This window comes from Triticum dicoccoides, chromosome 1A (genome assembly GCF_002162155.2).
Source record: "Triticum dicoccoides isolate Atlit2015 ecotype Zavitan chromosome 1A, WEW_v2.0, whole genome shotgun sequence".
NCBI classification, from domain to species: Eukaryota; Viridiplantae; Streptophyta; class Magnoliopsida; order Poales; family Poaceae; genus Triticum; species Triticum dicoccoides.
In genome coordinates, this window is record NC_041380.1 from 233,967,205 (window position 1) to 233,974,124 (window position 6,920).

Below are 6,920 nucleotides of genomic sequence, written 5' to 3' on the forward strand. Positions count from 1 at the left end.
AACCACCATCCGAAGCCTTGTCAGCTTCGCCAACAAAGACGAGCCACTCCCAGTGGGACCCTCGCAGCGTCCTGACGAGCCGGCGCACGCGGGCGGTGGGGGGACCGAAGATGCTGCGACCACGATGCACCCCCCGTGACCGCAACAACAGCCACCGGCCCGTCGACCCGACGTCAGTGACAATGTTTCCACCGCGTCGTCCGACCCGTGAACCCGCCACGACCAACGTCAAGTCCTTCGGGAACGAGCCCAGGAAGATGCTCGAACTACCATCGAACGACGACGGGAGACGCGCCATCAGTCAGATCGGCGTGCGGGCCTACTATGGACCACCCAGCGCCGGGGGGGCCCGGCGACCTCCTTACAAGGTGGGTTGTCCAACCTTTACCCGAGAGCTACGGCAATTCTAGTGGCCCTCCCACTGCACATTCAAGCCCGATGTTGGCGAGAAGTACAATGGCAAGACCCACCCGTCGGAGTTCCTGAGCATCTACACCATCACGATGCAAGCTACTGGAGCTCGTGACGACAAGGTGCTTTCCAATTACTTCCCGTTGGCACTCAAACCAAATGTCATGTCATGGTTGATGCACTTGCCAGTAGATTCCATTTCTTCTTGGTCGGATTTGTGTCATGAGTTTGTTGGCGCCTTCACTGGAGGCCACCAAGCTCATGGCCAGGCAAGAGATTTGCACATCACCCCCTAGAAAGAAGGAGAAAACATGTGCAAGTACATACAGAGGTTCAGCCGAGTGTAGTACAACATCCCAGATGTTCATCACGCCGTAGTTATTAGCGCATTCCATCAGAATGAGCGCAACCGCAAGATGCATGAAGAGTTGGCGATGAACAAGGTCAAGGATGTGGCTGAACTTTATGTTCTAGACGATAGATGTGCTCGAGCTGAAGAGGGGAGGAAGTTCCCCGGTGAGGACGCCGGTGCGGAAATCGACTCCACAGACGAAGACACCGCCGCTCCGACAAAGAAGGGTCGGCGCCGCAACAGGAAGCGCAAGGGCAAGACTGTGCTTGCTGTTGAGGGATCCGACGAGCTCGGTGCCGCCAAAAAGGCCAAGGCTGACGACCCCGGCAAGGAGGTTGCCAGTGTGCCGCCTGCTTGGCCCTGGCGGCTGCCAACAAGCCAGGAGGCTCCGACAAGCAGTACTGCAATATCCACCACACCAATGGCCATGACCTCCAGAACTGCCGACAAGTTGAGCTACTTATTGAAAAGCAGAAGGCTGAATACGAAAGGTGAGACAAGGAGAAAGGTTAGGGTGGTACGGAGGGACCCGATAAGAAGCATGGCGGCCAAGGGGGTCGCCGCGGCAAAGATAACCAACAAGAGAGGCCCGCTCGGGGCCGCGACAAGAAAGAGAAGGATGATCACGACGAGGATGACAAGTCCGGCGGGAACGAGTTCCAAAAGGCTACAGAGGCCATGTGCGTCAATGGTGGCGCCTCGTTGCACACCTCACACCGCCAGCTGAAGTAGTGGGCGCGTGAGGTCGCTGCAGTAGAGCCATCGTTTGATGCCCAGAAGCCCCTGAAGTGGCCCCACACGCCCATCATTTTTAACAAAGTGGATCACCCTGATCGCACAACTGCGGTCGGGTGTTTGCCGTTGTTGGTCTCACCAATGATACGCAACCTCAAGGTGACGAAAGTGCTGGTTGACGGTGGGGCCGGTCTGAATTTGATCTCGCCCGCTGTGATCAAGAAGCTGCATATTCCTGATGGAGACCTCGAAGAGACGGGCACGTTTCAAGGGGTCAACCCAGGAAGGAGCTAGCCTAAAGGTAAAATCATGCTGCCCGTTACGTCTGGAGGTGAGCTGAACTATAGGACGAAGAAGATCGTCTTCGATGTCGCCGAGTTCCCCTTGCCACACAATGGGATTCTTGGCCGCCCAGCGCTGGCCAAGTTCATGGCGGCGTCCCACTATGCCTACAACACGTTAAAGATGCCAGGGCCGTTGACATCATCACCGTCCCCTCCGACAAGAAAGATGCGCTCATCTGCGCCCATCAACTTTACCGAGAGGCAGTCACAACAGCTACCGTGAAGACACCTACCCCTGCTGCAGAAGCTCCAGGGAAGAAGAAGGCCGGCAAGACCCCTTCCGGCAAGACCTCTTCCGGCGAGACCTCTTGCACCCACTCCGGCAAGCGCACCTCTTCGGAGTGCTGCGCTCCCGTTGAGGACGTGCTAGAGAGCTCCACCGTCAATAGTAAGAAGTCCAAAGCTGCACCAACAGAAAACCAAGAAGGTGTCCATCAAGGAGGACGGCACTGGCAGGGCTTTCACCATAAGCTCCACCCTCGACAGCAAATAGGAAAGCCCGCTCTTCGCCTTCCTGCGGGCGAATGTTGATGTGCTTGCATGGCAAGCATCCGACATCCCCGGCGTTCCCATGGAGGTGATTGAGCACCATCTTGTTGTCTGTCCTCATGCGCGGCTCGTCAAGCAAAAGGTCAGGAAGCAAGCTTTGGAGCGACAAGAGTTCATCATAGAAGAGATCAGGAAGTTGGAGGCGGCAGGCCTGGTTAGAGGAGTACTCCACCCCACATGGTTGGCCAATCCGGTGGTCGTGCATAAGGCAAATGGGAAGTGGAGGCTGTGTATTGATTACACAGATATCAATAAAGCTTGTCCAAAGGATCATTTCCCCTTGCCACACATCACCAGATTCTAGACTCCACTGCTGGGTGTGACCTGCTGTCATTCCTCGATGCCTATTCAGGATACCACCAGATCTTCATGATGAAAGAAGATGAAGAGAAGACCACGTTCATCACCCCATGTGGTACGTACTGTTTTGTACGGTGCCTTTCGGGTTGAAGAGCGCCAGTTCGACATTTGCCTGAGTGGTCCAAATTGGTTTTGAGCCCCAGCTACATAGAAATATGGAATCCTATATGGATTATATAGTGGTCAAAACCTAAGGACAGGGCCATGCTCGTACAGACCAAGAAGAAACATTTGCAAATCTGCGTAAGATCAACCTCAAGCTCAACCCAGAGAAGTGCGTGTTCGGTGTCCCGTCCGGCAAACTTCTTGGGTTCTTTGTGTCTCGGTGCTGAATTGAAGCAAATCCCGACAAGATCAAGGCGATCGAGCAGATTGAAGCACCGAAGCGGGTCAAAGACGTTCGTAGGCTCACCGGCTGTGTTGCCGCCCTGAGTAGATTCATCTCCAAATCCACTGAGCGCGCCCTCCCCTTTTTCAAATTTTTGAAAAAGGAAGGTCCAGTAAAGTGGACTCCAGAGGTAGAGGCTGCACTACAAGATTTGAAGAGGTATCTCTCCTCCACCCCGATACTAGTCGTGCCCAAACCGCAACAGCCATTGCTGCTATACTTGGCAGCAATGAAGCAAGTGGCCAGTGCCGCACTGGTGGCGCAGAGGGAACTTGAGGAAGAGGCGGCTGTAGCAGCGGAACCATATGGTGGCAGGTTGGGGCCATCCCCGGCAGGGTCTGACGCCGGCAAGACGGAACCCCTGGCAAGACCTGATCCCGGCAAGGCAGAGTCTGAGCAGATGAGCAAAGTAAGACAGAAGAAGAAGATGGTGCAGCACCCAGTTTATTTTGTCAGTTCCCTCTTGCAGGGGGCTAGGTCAAGATATTCTAGTATACAGAACCTACTTTTCAGCCTCCTCATGGCCTCGAGAAAGCTATGCCACTATTTCCAAGCACATGAGATCACCATCGTTACGCGCCTCCCGTTGCAACGAATCTTGCACAACCCGGATGCGACTGGGAGGATTGTGGAGTGGGCGTTGGAGCTGTCGAGCTTTGGCCTCAAGTTTGAAAGCACTTCAACAATCAAGAGCCGATCCCTGGCAGAGTTCATAGCAGAATGGACCGCAACGCCCAACGAGGAGATTCAAGAGACCACCCTCCCCGGCAAGGAGACGAGCAGTGAGTGGATTATGTACTTTGATGGAGCTTTCTCACTCCAAGGTGCTGGTTTCGGCGTATTGCTCATCGCACCACCGGAGAGCGCCTCAAGTACATAATCCAAGTGCACTTTCCCCGGGAAAAATTGACAAACAACACGAAGGAGTACGAGGGGTTGTTGGTCGGTCTTAGGAACGTCGCAGACTTTGGAATCAGAAAGCTCATCGTTAGAGGTGATTCGCAACTCGTCATCAAGCAAGTAAACAAGAACTACCAGAGCTCGTTGATGGAGGCCTATGTGGATGAAGTGAGGAAGTTGGGAGAGCGCTTTGACGGATTGCAAGCAGAGCATGTTCCCCGAGTGGAGAACGGCATTGCCGACGACCTGTCAAAGCGTGCTGCCCTCAAGTTGCCCGTGGAACCAGGTACCTTTGTGCTTCAGTTAACCACCCATCCGTTGAACCATTGGCAGGACAGAACAAACGAAGGAAGGCGGGCCCTGGCAAGTACTTTCCCACTGAGCTCCCAGCAGCCGCCGACAAAGACGTTGTCGGGAGTCCCAAGCTTGCCGGAGGGCAGCAACCCTTGGCAGGGCCTCACGCCCTGGCCATAGAAGCAGCTGCCCTTACGGCCGAAGATGAGCCTTTAGTCCTTGCCGTCGAGCCCCAGGCTCCGGCATGGGCGCCGCCCACCGTCCGTTTCCTCCAAACAGGAGAGCTCCCCGAGGAGCAGGAAGAAGGAGAGAAAGTAGCCCGCCGGTCCAGCATGTACCAGTTCGTGGATGATGCCCTCTATAGGAGAAGACCGAACGGTGTGAAATTGAAGTGCATTCCTCGAGAGGATGGACTGAGGCTGTTGGAAGAGATACATGGAGGCATGTGTGGCTCCCACATAGGGTCAAGGGCTCTTGTCGGCAAAGCGTTCCGGCAAGGTTTCTTCTGACCCACCGCCCTCCAGGATGCAACTGCGCTAGTAACCAAGTGTGAAGCGTGCCAGTTCCATCCAAAGAAGCTTCATCAACCCGCCCAAGATCTTCAGACAATCCTTCTTTCCTGCCCATTTTCGGTTTGGGGGCTCGACATAATGGGCTCCTTTCCTCGTGCTGCTGGGGGCTTTGAGTACTTGTTCGTCGCGATCGACAAGTTCACAAAGTGGCCGGAAGTGGAGCCAGTGAGAAAGGTAACTGCACAGTCAGCCATCAAGTTCTTCAAGGGACTAGTCTGTCGTTTCAGTGTGCCTAACAGAGTCATCACCGACAATGGCATGCAGTTCACGAGCCACACCTTCATGTAGTACATTCAAGACCTCGGCAGCAAGGTATGTTTTGCTTCTGTTGCCCATCTCAGAAGTAACGGCTAGGCTGAGAGGGCGAATGTGGAAGTGCTGTGGGGCCTCAAGACTAGGACTTTTGACAAGCTACACAAGTGCGGAAGGCACTGGATTGATGAGTTGCCATCGGTCCTTTGGTCAATCAGGAAGACACCAAATCGAGCCACTAGCGAGACACTCTTTGCCTTGGTATACAGGGCAGAAGTAGTTCTCCCCACTGAACTCATATACAGGTCACCTTGAGTGCTCTCTTATGATGAGCTTGAGCAAGAGCAGTTGCGCCAAGATGATGCGACGCTCCTTGAGGAAGATCGTGTTTGGGCTGTTGTGCGAGCCGCTCGATATCAACAAGCCCTGTGCCGCTATCATAGCCGCAAGGTTCACACCCGAAGCATTGAGGAAGCCGACCATGTTCTTGGGCAGATCCAATCCCCCAAGAATCCAAACAGGTTGACACCAAAGTGGGAAGGCCCTTATCGGGTAATACGAGTTACCAGGCCTGGCGCAGTCCGCCTGGAGACCTAAGATGGCATTCCGGTGAGCAACTCCTAGAATATTGAACATCTTCGCAAGTTTTACCCCTAAGGCGCGGTTGCCAGGAGCCCCGGCAACCCCCGTTTCGTACTAGCCTTGCCGCCGAGGCATGTAAACCATGTATGGAGCCAGGCGCAGTCCATGTGCGCAGTCAGGGAAATGGAATCCCTTAGTATGTATAAGTTTCCGGTTGATTTCCATGTTTGTGTATATACCTATATGCATGCTTGTCCAGGGTACTATACAACTTTTTGATTCCAGTAAATATTAGTGAACCATCGAGGTTCCGTGCTTTTGTCCTCACTTCTTTCTAGTCATGGCAAAGACGCACGATCCTGCCGAGGACCCGGCTCCTGCAAGAAGTTGAGAAGACCGCCCGGCACGGCGATCCCCGGCAAACCAAACAGATAAAGTTTACCTCTTGCCCATTCGTATTTGTAACCTGTGACTTGTGCATTTGAAAATCTCGCCACTCGTCTTTAAGGACTCGGGGGCTCCCATTTCCGACTCAAACACTGCTTCGGTCAGAATGGTCTTGGTGACCCTTGTCAAAAAGAGGTGGATGGGGGGTTGGGCCCTTTGTCTGTAACCCGACAGATGTGATTCTCCGGCAGGCGCAAGGGGCGCCAGCAAGGTGGCTTGCCGGAAGGACTCGTTTATTTACACTAAGGAGGCATTTCGTGTCCGCATGAACATACACGTGCACGAGTTACCGGTGGGACTAGAATTTTTCATTAATATGTTGATGCAAGTACAAAGGTTACATGATACAAGCATGGGCTCAAGAGATTACATTATATAGAAATTAAGATTTGGTGAGTGCCTACAATTTAAAAAGAAAGATAGGTTCCCCGTGATCTCTGTTCCTGCCCCTTTACTCCCAAGTGCAGTAGGTGAAGGCAAAAAGGGAGCGGCGGGGGACGCGTCGATGGAGAGCTTGACAAGGAAGACCCTCGGCAGGGCGCGAGGCCGAGGGAGGGGGGCGGCGTGGTCAGTCAGAGTCGGAGTCGACGTCCTCTCGCTTTACACCCTCGTCATCGCTGTCGCTGTTCTCCTCGTCACTCCCGCTCGAGGAGGAGGGTTTGCCGTCAGAGGAGCTCTCTAGACAACACCTTGAGCGAGTTCCCAAGAGCCTGAAGAACTTGATGGAGAGCAGG